The sequence below is a fragment of the Oryctolagus cuniculus genome, chromosome 2 (assembly GCF_964237555.1).
Source record: "Oryctolagus cuniculus chromosome 2, mOryCun1.1, whole genome shotgun sequence".
Lineage (NCBI taxonomy): Eukaryota > Metazoa > Chordata > Mammalia > Lagomorpha > Leporidae > Oryctolagus > Oryctolagus cuniculus.
Genome location: NC_091433.1, coordinates 97856870 through 97870556, shown reverse-complemented (window position 1 = coordinate 97870556; position 13687 = coordinate 97856870). Strand labels below are relative to the sequence as shown.

Sequence of the window (13687 nt, the reverse complement as noted above, 5' to 3'; positions counted from 1 at the left end):
AACCAGCAAAATTATCTTTTTGTGCTATTTGTTTATATATAGTTCTTTTAGAATTTCAAGTATATCAGCATACTATCTAAAAGTAATGTAGTTTTTTCTCATTTTCACTGTTACATAACTTTCTATTTGTCATATTACCTACTACCTTCATCACAATATAACCATGTGTTCTCTTGATATTAAATGGATACTTTCCATGGGCCACTTCCTACAGTGCCAGCATCCCACATGAGTGCCAGTTAGTGAGCCAGCTGTTCCATCTCTGATCCACCTCCCTGCTAGTGGCCTGGGAAAATCAGCAGGATATGGCCTAAGTGATTTGGTCCCTGCTACCCACATAAGAATGGAAAGAAGCTCCTGACTCCTGGTTTTGGCCTTGCACAGCACTGGCTGCTGTGGCCACCTGAGTAGTGACCAACACATGGAAGATCCTTCTCTCTGTGTCTTCCTCTCTCTCCTTCTCTGTAACTGACTTCTAAATAAATAAATCTTTTTAAAAGGGCATTTTCCGTAGACATTTTATTCACATATTCATTTTTCATTTGAGAAGCGGAATCTTGCATTCACTGGCTCACTGCCAATGATGGGCCAGGACAGAGCCAAGAGTCAGGGAATTGATCTGGGTCTCTGAGTTGGCAGGGACATGAGTGCCAGAATCATCTGCTGCTTCCCATGTTGTGCACTAGCAGAAAGCTGGAGTGAGATGCAGAACTGTGACTCAAAGCCACGCACTCTGATATGGGATGCAGAGTTCCCAAAGCAGTTCCCCACTGCACTCTGAAAGGAATATTTTCCAATTTTTTGTATGATACAAAGTAACAATTTTCATCATGTTTTGTTTCATTTTTCTATATTTTCCAAATCATCATTGTCCTGGAAAATTTCATTGATCTATAAGGGGTTTCGAAATATGTCTCGAGTGGTTGTTTTGAAGTAGCTGTTTAAGCCTCCACATCAGAGACCGAAATCCCATATCAGAGGGCCTGGTGTAAGTCCCAGTGATTGTGGCCTTCTGATCCAGCTTCCCTCTAATGTCCCTAGGAAGCAGAAGGTGATAGCATGTATGTTTATGTTCCTACCACCTCCCTGGGAAACTGGAATGGAGTTCTTGGCTCCTGGCTTTGTTCTGACTTAATCCTAACTGTTGTGGGAGTTTGGATTGAGAAATTCATATTCTCTCTCTCTCTCAAATAATTAAAACATTTGGAAATACAATGGATGTAAAATACTTACAGAAATTTGACATAGAAACAAAAGCCATAAGATTTTGACATAGAAAAAATACAAAATAATACATTTATCTGATTTTGTCCCTATACCATATTCTCTCCTTCAGGTGAGTAACTATGTTAATTCAAAAAAGGGCCTTAAAAGTTGTTGTAAAATGTAAGTGCATTGGAGGAAGAGGATGGGTAGAAAGTAGAGACCTGCAGGAACATGGGGCCTTGTATAGCAGGGCCTTGTATAGACAGAGAGCAGTGCATACCTGGTCACATGGAATACCTGTCCCAGATCTTTTCACTTGTGCCTTAGGGAGGCCTCAAGACCCCCGCCTCTTGAGATTTTTACTATTCAGTGGGTTGAGGAGGCTGGCCCTGGCCCTCCTGTACATAAAGTGCACCATTGTGACAGAGCTGGCTCTATGATGTCACTGTTGTCCAACACCCCTCCACATTCCACTGCAATTAGAGGCCACTGATTTTTAGATAACTCACTATTGACTTGGAGTTGAGACCTTCTCTCTTCATTTCCTTCTGAGTTGGGGACATTCACTTTGAGGTGGGTGGCCCTGATTTCTCCTGGCTGCTGCAGAAAGTGATGTTGGCTGTGCCCTTAGTGGTGCCCAATAGATGCTGAGTATGTATATAGTTGTTTCTCTCCCTGTAGGGTGAGATCAAATTTCCCCTTGGTATGGGTCTGTGGAGGGATATAATGACTATGGTGAAATTATTCAGGTTTCCAAAGCCTGCTCTGTTTCCTTGGTGTAGTGTGAAGGAATCATTACAATATAAGATGGAGGTGTCTTCTAACTTAATGCAAGCTTCCAAAACATCTTTATGTTGGTTTAAAAGGTGGATGTGCAGGTGTCTGACTGTGTTATGTTCCTGTTTGTCTTGAAATCTAAAGGAAGTTCTTGGTAATTGTAAAACCTGCTGCAAGGTGTTTTGTGGGAAGTCAGAAGATGAACTACAATTATTTAGGTGACTGGGAGAGCATTGGAACTTCCTATCTGAGACAAGCTGTGGTTACCCTGAAAATGATCTAGGAAAGTTTGAGGGACAACCATATACCCATGGGAGAAACTGAGCACTAATGTAGCAGTGTCAGGATTTTGTGTCCCAAGTCAATGTTGTAAAGGGGAAAAGACAGGAATCAGAAGGTCTCCTGGGAAACTCCTATACATCAACAGTGGTTAAATACAAGTAATTATGTTGGATGATATTGACAAGTAGTGGTTCAAAGATAGTTTAAAAAAGAAGAAAAGCAATAGCTTAGCAGCTATTAAGCCATATACACATAATTCACGTGTACATAGCCAAAAATGTTAAGTTTCCCACTAGCCCAACTCAACCTCAGGCTTGTCACATGAGGCAATGAGCTGGTAGACCAAAGGGACATCAGGATTAACAGGTAATTCCTTCCCTAACCATCACTATTCAAAACAAGAAGGTGTTTGTTCTGCCTAGCTACTTCTTTAGAGGAACATTTCATTTTATGAGCTTGTGCTCTGCATGCTGTCCTTGTAAGGGAGATAGTAAATATGTTGCATTCAGAAAAGATCCAATAAAGAGGGAGGATTGTTCTAAGTGTCTTGCAGACTGAACCATTTGTTAAAGTGAGACCCCTATTAACAGAAAAAAAAGCCTCATATACCACAATAATATACTATGGCAGAATCAAGAAATGCAATGTGAAGGTTGTCCTAATCCGATTTGACTTCCATTAATGAAATTATTAAGTAAACTTTTGTTAAAAATGATAAATTCAGAAAATTTTAAGTAGTGCAGGACACCAGATTGGTGTAAAATGGGACTGAACCAAGGCAGCTGAGACATGTGGTCTCACTGACACAGTTGACAGTGAAACCTACAGGGAACCCACATATTTGAACTGATGAGAAGGAAAGAAGGACAACAAGCTAAATGATCTTTTATTTAATTGAGAAATTGAACTGAAAACCACATATTCATAATTATTAACTCCATTTATCCAATAAACTGGAAAATCTAGAAGAAATGGATGTATTTCAAGACACATACAGTCTACCATATTGTAGTCATGAAGACAAAAACCTAAACAGACCAATAATCAAGATAGCAATGGAATCAGTAATAAAGATCCTCACAGCAAAGAAAAAGCCCAGGACTGGATGGCTTCACTGCTGAACTCCACCAGTCATTTTTTTTTTAAAAAATTATTTATTTATTTTTTTGCCAGGCAGAGCTAGACAGTGAGAGAGAGAGACAGAGAGAAAGGTCTTCCTTTTTCCATTGGTTCACCCCCCAAGTGGCCCCTATGGCTGGCACATTGTGGCTGGTGCACTGCGTTGATCCAAAGCCAGGAGCTAGGTGCTTCCTCCTGGTCTCTCACATGGGTTCAGGGCCCAAGGACCTGGGCCATCCTCCACTGCACTCCCGGGCCAAAGCAGAGAGCTGGACTGGAAGAGGAACAACTGGGACAGGACCAGTGCTTCAAGCAAGACTAGAACCCAGGGTGCTGGTGCCGCAGGTAGAGGATTAGCCTAGTGAGCTGTGGCACTGGCCCACCAGTCCTTTAAAAAAGGACAAATTCTAATTATTCTCCAATTATTTAAAATAATTGAAAGGGGTGAATTCCTCCCAAACTCCTTCTATGAGGCCAGTATCACCTTAATTCAATAACCTGAAAAAATATAGAAAGAACTACAGACCAATGTCCCTTATGAACATAGACAAAAAAACTCTCAACAAAATACTAGCTAATCGAATCCTACAACACATCAGAAAGATGATTCAGCAGGACCATGTGGAGTTATCCCTGGTATGTAGGGATGGTGCAACATAGGCAAATCAGTAAATGTGACACATCATATCAACAAATTGAAGCATAAAAGCCATATTATTATCTCAAAAGATGCAGAGAAAGCATTTGATGAATACAACATCCTTTCATGATATAAATATTAAGCAAATTGGGTATGTAAGGAGCATTACTCAGCACAATCAAGGCAATAGATAACAAACACACAACCAGTATCATATTCAATGGATGAAAGTTGGAAGCATTTGCACTGAAATCTGCAACTAGATAAAGATGCCTGCCCACTTTCACCATTGCTATTCAATATAGTCCTGGAAGTTTTTGGCAGAACCATTAGGCAAGAAGAATAAACCCATAGCTTCAATATATTAAAGGAAGAGAAACCCAGTGCTCCAGAATGCCTGGGTGAAGGGGAGAGGAATATCATGAGGTGGAAGGAGCTGGCCGGTGCCCCAGGAGAAGCCCTGGGAAACAGCTCTAATTAAGAAGGCACACTGAGGTGTAATCTCATCCAGAGCTTAAACATGGCCCTGACTGATCTTAAGTGTGTGGGGACCTGCAAGGAAGGGCCAGATGGACTACCTAGCCCAGATCAATCTTCAGGGGCTGGACTTGTGAGGAAAATGAGTGGAAGAGGAGAGCAGGTTCCCAGTTTGTAGGCTATGGCCAAAGTCCCCAGTAACACCGAGTCAGTGACAGGAATGTGGAGGGGGCCCCTCTTGAAATATTGGTGGCTACAGTCTCTTATGATCTCTGACACTGGGGGGCTCAGTCTTTTCCTTGGAAGCCTTCTTCCTCCTTCTCTTCCTCCTGAGGCATCTCAGGCTGGAGCCTGGAGCCTGAGGCATACCGGGGGGCCTGTGTTGGAGCAGGTGCTATTCTCCACCTCTGTGGGGACAGGCCACTCCCCTGTATGGTGGCTGCGGCCTTTTCCACTTTGAGGTCTTCTACCTCTTTGGAACTTTAGGGAGTCCTCCAGCAGGTCCCCTGCTGTCCTCTTTAGTGTCTCTTTCTCTTTTTCTAGGCATGGTGGCTGTGTGTTTGCATAATTGCTTGTGTGTGAAATGCAATCCCTCCCTATTCTGTAGGAGCCTTTTCCTCCACCCAGGCCTGCTACCGCTCCCACTCCTCCTCCCCTGGAGATGATTTTATGAATAGTCTGCCTAATTTTGTTCTCTGGAACAAAAACCACTTTTTAATTTTTGAGACCATTTTTACTATGGGCAAAGCATAATCCTGTAATTTACTGTGGTAATCTCACACAGAGATGAGATAAGGAGAAAATTCTAAGGTTTCTGTCTAGTTATCACTTTTACTGATTAGTCAAGACATCAGGACAATGCTTTTAGATTCTCAGGCTTGCTCAGTTAAACTCAGCATTTTTACCTCATTTTAACATCTCTTGTTCCTTACCTTTTCTTTATTATAAGGGATAGAAACTATAGAATACAAAAAATATGGAATACACACAACAATCATAGAAAAGTTTCAAGTCAAGATTCATTAATTTCTTCACCATTGTTCTTCTGAGACTATTTGTCTCCAGTCAGAATGTTTGCTTCAATATTTGCTTGAGTAAAAATGTGCCAGCTATGATACACTTCAATTTTTATTTGAAATTGCATATATATAAATACACTTTCACATATGATGTCTATAGGTGTTAATGAATACTGATTATACACATATACTGACAGCAGTACAAAATTCAGATTCCTCAACTAATACAGTGAAGCCAGACACAGATAAGTCAGCTATTCTCTCACTTTAGATCCTTTGGAAATTATATATTTTGTTGTCTTCTGTTTGTCTTTAGTTTCAGAAAGTGAAACTACGGCTAAGTATGGTTTACCTTTAAAATGGTTTGCAGCTTTTAATGGATCTATGAGTTGATGATTGTTGACTTTTGAAAGTTTTGGAAAATTTTCAATGATTTTCTGCTTCAACATTGTTTCTGTTTCTTGTTTCTCCTTTTTAATCCTTTCCACTTGGGCCTACAATTTAAAAAATGCCAGCAGTTTCTCTGTGACTTATTTAATTCATACATCATTGTCATTTTTCATCTTTTATTTTCTCCCCATTTTAAGACTGAATATTTTATTCTCTCTTGGATTTGGCTTTCTATAAACGGATTATGCATCCATGTGTTCAGCAAAAAAAAAAAAAAAATCGACAGAAAATACATTTTTAAATCTACATGTAGAGCTGCCTCCTTTGCCTCCTCCTCCCGTGGCTGCAGCCTCCCCTGGGCTGAGGAGCCGAGCGTCCACAATGGCGGCGACAGTGGCCACGCACAACCAGCCCCCACCCCCAGTCCTGTCCTGCTGGGGAGCGCTGGGCTTGGCCAGCCTGCCCCAAGGCCAGAGCTGGGCAGGTGGATGTCGCTGGAAGATGGCACCCTCGGGCCCATGCAGCGTCAGGCAGTGGTACCGGCGTGTGTTGTGGTGGGTGCTGTCCTGGATCCCAGCGGTGTTCATCAGCCTCCTCCGGGGCTGGTCCTACTATGCCTCCACCATCCAGCTCTGCCTAGTTTCCATGGAAAACACTGGAGAACAAGTTGTGTGCTTGTTGGCTTATCATCTACTTTTTGCAATGTTTGTCAGGTCGTACTGCAAAACTATATATTACCAATGGATCCTTCCAAAGAATTCCATCTCTCTTATGCAGAGAAAGAATTGTTGGAGAGAGACCCAAGAGGACAACCCCATCAGAAGGTTCTTAGGCGAGCAGCCAGGGATCTTCCCATTTATACCAGGACCATGACTGGAGCCATCCGCTACTGTGACAGATGCCAACTTATAAAACCAGATCACTGCCATCACTGTTCCGTCTGCGATAAATGTATTTTGAAGATGGATCATCATTGCCCATGGGTGAACAATTGTGTGGGAATTTCAGATTATAAATTCTTCCTCCTTTTCATGGCTTATTATCTGCTGTACTGCCTTTTTATCACTGCTACAGACTTACAGTATGTTGTCAAATTTTGGACAAGTGGTCTACCAGATACTCAAGCCAAGTTCCATATGATGTTTCTATTCTTCGCTGCAACTAGTTTTCTGTCAGCTTATCTTCTCTATTTAGCTATCATTGTTGGCTAGTCAGCAAAAATAAATCTACATTAGAAGCATTCAGGAGTCCAGTATCTCGACGTGGAACCAATAAGAATGGATTCAGCTTAGGTCTCAGTAAAAATAATGAGACAAGTTTTTGGTGATGAGAAGTACTGGTTGTTACCCATTTTTTCACATCTGTCTGATGGCTGCTCCTTCCCAACTTGCCTTGTTAACCAGGATCCTGAACAACCATCTACTCCTGCAGGACTGAATTCAACAGCTAAAAATCCTGAAAACCATCAGTTCCTGCAAATCCATTGAGAGAATTCCAGAGCCACCTTCTCACTGACTCTCAGTCTTGGACAGAAAGCAACGTAAGCCCTGGAAGAGGCAAAGCTGCTATGAGCAATCCTGCATTAACCATGGAGAATGAGACTTAATCCTCAAGCAAAGTAAATTCATGCTTTATTAAAGTATCGATGCTGTGCATGGATGAAAGGCTCCCATATGAAGGCACCATTTGGATATCCAGAATATGAGTTAATTGTCTGCAAGTTGTTACTTAAAACATAACACACTTTGGACCCAATATACAGAAACAGAGATTCTTATTAAATATTAAAATGTTTTATTGTATATGAATCAAAGAAGAAATATCTTCTATTGCAAACTCAGCCTAAATTCATGAGCCAGTTTTCACCTAAATAATGTGGGTAGCACAGTTTATTACTTAAAAACTTCATTGATTATCTGATTTTTATTTCAAAAATTCAGACTGTTAAGATATTGTTTCAGATTTAAAGGATTTTATGTCACATTTTAAGGTGCTTGATTTGTAAAATCTATTAGTTGCTATTAAGAAGGTAGGGGAAATAAACCAGACTTCTTTTACTTTTCCTTCTGATAGGAAATGAACCTCAGACGTAGTGACCTGTCATAACTATGACTTCATTACAAAGTCCAAATGGCCTGTACTTGAAGATCACCATCCATTTTTATCAGACTTTAATTACTTCTAGACTTTGCTCCCCATTAGAAAATAAGTATGAACATTGAAGCTGGAGCTTTCTGAGCAAGCAAATGGCTAGAACACATTTCTGAGAATGAATCCAATGTTCTTAGAAAATAATTCTAAATCAGAAACACCTTTCATCTTTCCTGATTTTTGTAATTGGAGGAAAATCTGCAATATTATTAAGATTGAATTCTGATACACTTTTGTGGGCTTAGGTTTTTACAAAAATCTTTTTTGGTCATTTCTCCTATTGAACTTAGTAAAAGTATTGAACTTCTGTTAAGAATTCCTTTTGGGTCAATGGATTTGCCCTCCTGTAACATCTCTATTATTTGTCCTGTTAATCCTCCAGTGGTATCTATATTATTTTTATTATGTCTTCTCATCAAAACTATGACAGTAAAACTATATGTTTCCTGAAGTACCTATCAAGATTAAATTATGCAAATCATTAAACAAAAATCATATTGTTTTGGAAATTTAGTTCAGTATGAACTAAATGGCATGCTGTTTGAAAATTTAGTTTAAGATAAAAAGACGTTTTTGTTGATGTCAAAATGTTTGGCTTCACTAAATATACTAAGAAGCTCTTGTGCTTTGTATGCACTATTTACAAAAAAGTATTATTTTTTATTTGAATGAACTATACATTTTGTAAATGTTAACAATTAGGATAAGCTCTATACTTTTTTTAGTATGGACTTTGAGAATTTAAAGCAGATCACCTTTAAAACCACATAGTTGGGGCTGGCGCCATGGCTCACTTGGTTAATCCTCCACCTGCTGTGCCGGCATCCCATATGGGCACTGGTTCTAGTCCCAGTTGCTCTTCTTCCAGTCCAGCTCTTTCAGTCACAGCACTGGCTGTAGTGGCCATTTGGGGAGTGAACCAACAGAAGGAAGACCTTTCTCTCTGTCTCTTTCTCTCACTATCTATAACTCTTCCTGTCAAATAAATTAAAAAAAGAAAACAGGAGACAGTTGTGTATCATTAAATTATATTATTTAATTGCTAGATCTCCAGTTAGGACTCTAAATATCTACAGGATCTACTTTCAAAAACAAAAGCAGAAAGGCTAACTCTAACCTATTGTATTTGTGATGTTGAAAAGAAAAGTTGAGGGGCCTGCACTGTGGTGCAGTGGGTTAAAGCCCTGGCTTGAAGCACTGACATCCCATATGGGCACCGGTTCTAGTCCCAGCTCTCCTCTTCTGATTCAGCTCTCTGCTATGGCTTGGGATAGCAGAAGAAGATGGCCCAAGTCCTTGGGCCCCTGCACCCATGTGGGAGACCTGAAAGAAGCTCCTGGTTCCTAGCTTCAGATCGGTGCAGCTCTGCCCATTGCAGGGGGTGAACCAGATCTCTCTCTGTGTGTGTCTCTACTTCTCTCTGTAACTCTGTCTTTTAAAACAAGACAAAACAAAACAAAAAACACATAGTTAAGTAACTGGTAGGTAATCAAAGAGAAAATGATAATAAACTGTTCAAAATGTTTGTTAGAAAAATATTCAATAAAGATAAACTAAAATACCAGAGGACAATGGAATAAAAACTCCATTACCTATCTTTAAAATTACTTATCCTTGCTAAAAATATGAAGAGTTTTATATTAAATGTGTTTATGGAATGAGCTACATAGGCCAAGTCCATTTTATAGGAAAGCAATTCTTTGAACAATATAGCAGCAGTCTTTTTCAGACTTTTTTTTAAGCTGAAGAATTTGACAATCTGCTTCAAAAAATCTGGGAAGACATGATATATTCTTGCTTTTACCTGAAAGTTTTTTATCCCTTGGTCATTATTCATTATCCTGAAGTGCCACACTAGAAATGATAACCAATGTTAGAAGTCTTAAGGGAAAGAAAAGCATTTAATGTATCAGACTCATATGTCACCAGATGTTTTTTCAAAGCACAGAACTAGTATAGCGATATACTGAACTGAATTCTGTTAGGTGTTCCCTCTTGCAAAGCTGGAAGCTAGGGGAAAAAGAGGGATTTGTATACTTCACCTTGTTAGAGTACTGGTAAGATCCCCTCTGGGTCTTTTATGTATTCATTTAAGCACCTAAGTGATTATACCTAAAAATTGCATTTGGAAAAGTAAAAAAAAAATTAAAATAAAAATTTTTCAAAAAAATGAAATCTACATGTTAGATTTAATTGTACATTCAAACATTTCTTGTTGGCCAGTGTGGCAGCTCACTAGGCTAATCCTCCACCTGTGGCGCCAGCACCCCGGGTTCTAGTCCCAGCTGCTCCTCTTCCAGTCCAGCTCTCTGCTGTGGCCTGGGAAGGCAGTGGAGGATGGCCCAAGTGCTTGGGCCCTGCACCCACATGGGAGACCAGGAGAAGCATCAGGTTCCTGGCTTCAGATTGGTGCAGTGCGCCGGCCACAATGTGCCAGCCATAGCAGCCATTTTTTGGGGGGAACCAATGGAAAAGAAAGACCATTATCTCTGTCTCTCTTTCACTGTCCACTCTGCCTGTCAAAAAATAATTCTTGACATTATTCTTTCAATAACACAATAATTATTTTCATAGCATTTACATTTTATTAGGTATTTAAGTAAATCTAGATGATTTAAGGTGTACCAGAGATGTGGATATGTTATGTATAAATACTATGCCATTTTATATAAGAGATTTAGGAATCCATGGATTTGGATATTTGTGAGTGGCATTGGAGCCAATCCTCCATGAATTCTGAAGGCCAGCAAGTATTCCATTTCTCTTTCACTTTAGCTTTTTCTAAACTGTTATTAATCTCATTCACTGACTTATTTTAGTCTTTCTGTTTTTGTGTTAAAGTATTTCTATGTGATTTTTTATACTAAATTTTATTGCTCTGTGAAAACTGTCTTATCATGAATCTTGAATATTTGTCAGTTATCTATATTCTAGTCTTGATAACTCCAATATCTAGATCTCCAGTCATTCTGTTTCTTTTTTTAACTTTTATTTAATGAATATAAATTTCCAAAGTACACCTTATGGAGTACAATGGCTTGCCCCCCATAACGTCCCTCCCACCAGCATCCCTCCCCTCTCCCACTCCCTCTCCCCTTCCATTCACATCAAGATTCATTTTCGATTCTCTTTATCTACAGAAGATCAGTTTAGCATACATTAAGTAAAGATTTCAACAGTTTGCTCCCACACAGAAACATAAAGTGAAAAATAATAGATGATTTTTTTTAAATGATGATGAAATCAGATCAGACCTATTGTCATGTTTAATCACAGTGAGAGTCAAGTTGGGGATTGATAATTCCTTTTTTTTTTTTTTTACAGAAGATCAGTTTAGTGTACATTAAGTAAAGATTTCAACAGTTTGCACCCCCATAGAAACACAAAGTGAAGTATACTGTTTGAGTACTCGTTATAGCATTAAGTCTCAATGTACAGCACGTTAAGGACAGAGATCCTACATGAGGAGCGAGTGAACAGTGACTCCTGTTGTTGAATTTACAAATTGACACTCTTGTTTATGGCCTCAGTAATCTCCCCATGCTCCAGTCATGAGTTTCCAAGGCTATGGAAGCCCTCCGAGTTCTCTGACTCTTATCTTGTTTAGACAAGGTCATAGTCAAAGTGGAGGTTCTCTCCTCCCTTCAGAGAAAGGTACCTCCTTCTTTGAAGACCTGTTCTTTCCACTGGGATCTCACTCACAGAGATCTTTCATTCAGTATTTTTTTTTTTTGTCTTGGCTTTCCATGCCTGAAATACTCTCATGGGCTTTTCAGCCAGATCGGAATGCCTTTAGGGCTGATTCTGAGGCCAGAGTGCTGTTTAGGACATCCGCCATTCTATGAGTCTGCTGAGTATCTCGCTTCCCATGTTGGACCACTCTCCCCTATATTTATTCTATCGGTTAGTATTAGGAGGGACTAGACTTGTTTATGTGCTCCCTTTGACTCTTAGTCCTTTCATTATGATCAATTGTGAACTGAAATTGATCACTTGGACTAGTGAGATGGCATTGGTACATGCCACCTTGATGGGATTGAATTGGAGTCCCCTGGTATGTTTCTTACTCTACCATTTGGGGCAAGTCAGCCTGAGCATGTCCCAAATTGTACATCTCTTCCCTCTCTTATTCCCACTCTGATGTTTAACAGGGATCACATTTCAGTTAAATTTCAACACTTAAGAATAACTGTGTATTACTTACAGAATTAAACCAATCATATTAAGTAGAGCAGACAAAAACCTACTAAGAGGGATAATGTATTAAGTTGTTCATTAACAGTCAGGGCTATGCTGATCAAGTCACCGTTTCTCGTAGTGTCCATTTCACTTCAACAGGTTTCCTTTTTGGTGTTCAGTCAGTTGTCACCAATCAGGGAGGACATATGGTATTTGTCCCTTTGAGACTGGCTTATTTCACTCAGCATGATGTGTTCCAGATTCCTCCATTTTGTTGCAAATGACTGGATTTCGTTGTTTCTTACTGCAGTATAGTATTTTAAAGAGTACATATCCCATAATTTCTTTATCCAGTCTACCATTGATGGGCATTTAGGTTGGTTCCAGGTCTTGGCTATTGTGAATTGTGTTACAATAAACATTAGGGTGCAGACCGCTTTTTTGTTTGCCAATTTAAATTCCTTTGGGTAAATCCCAAGGAGTGGGATGGCTGGGTCGAACGGTAGGGTTATCTTCAGGTTTCTGAGGAATCTCCAGACTGACTTCCATAGTGGCTTGACCAGTTTGCATTCCCACCAACAGTGGGTTAGTGTCCCTTTTTCCCCACATCCTTGCCAGCATCTGTTGTTGGTAGATTTCTGTATGTGAGCCATTCTAACCGGGGTAAGGTGAAACCTCATTGTGCTTTTGATTTGCATTTCCCTGATTGCTAGTGATCTTGAACATTTTTTCATGTGCCTGTTGGCCATTTGGATTTCCTCTTTTGAAAAATGTCTATTGAGGTCCTTAGCCCATCTCTTAAGTGGGTTGTTGGTTTTGTTTTTGTGGAGTTTCTTGATCTCTTTGTAGATTCTGGTTATTAACCCCTTATCTGTTGCATAGTTTGCAAATATTTTTTCCCATTCTGTCGGTTGTCTCTTCACTCTCCTGACTGTTTCTTTTGCAGTACAGAAACTTCTCAATTTGATGCAATCCCAATAGTTGATTTTGGCTTTGACTGCCTGTGCCTCCCGGGTCTTTTCCAGAAACTCTTTGCCTGTGCCAATATCTTGAAGGGTTTCTCCAATGTTCTCTAGTAACTTGATGGTGTCCGGTCGTAGATTTAGGTCTTTAATCCATGTTGAGTGGATTTTTGTGTAAGGTGAAAGGTAGGGGTCTTGCTTCATGCTTCTGCACGTGGAAATCCAGTTTTCCCAGCACCATTTATTGAATAGACTGTCCTTGCTCCAGGAATTGGTTTTAGATCCTTGATCAAATATAAGTTGGCTGTAGATGTTTGGGTTGATTTCTGGTGTTTCAATTCTGTTCCATTGGTCTATCCATCTGTTTCTGTACCAGTACCATGCTGTTTTGATTACAACTGCCCTGTAGTATGTCCTGAAATCTGGTATTGTGATGCCTCCGGCTTTGTTTTTGTTGTACAAGATTGCTTTAGCTATTCGAGGTC

At 39.8% G+C, this 13687-nt stretch overlaps 1 pseudogene; it reads left to right on the top strand.

The window, feature by feature from the left end:
- Nucleotides 1–62: 62 nt before the first annotated feature.
- On the top strand, nucleotides 63–12621 carry LOC138848539 (palmitoyltransferase ZDHHC2 pseudogene; annotated as a pseudogene).
- The last annotated feature ends 1066 nt before the right edge of the window (nucleotides 12622–13687 follow it).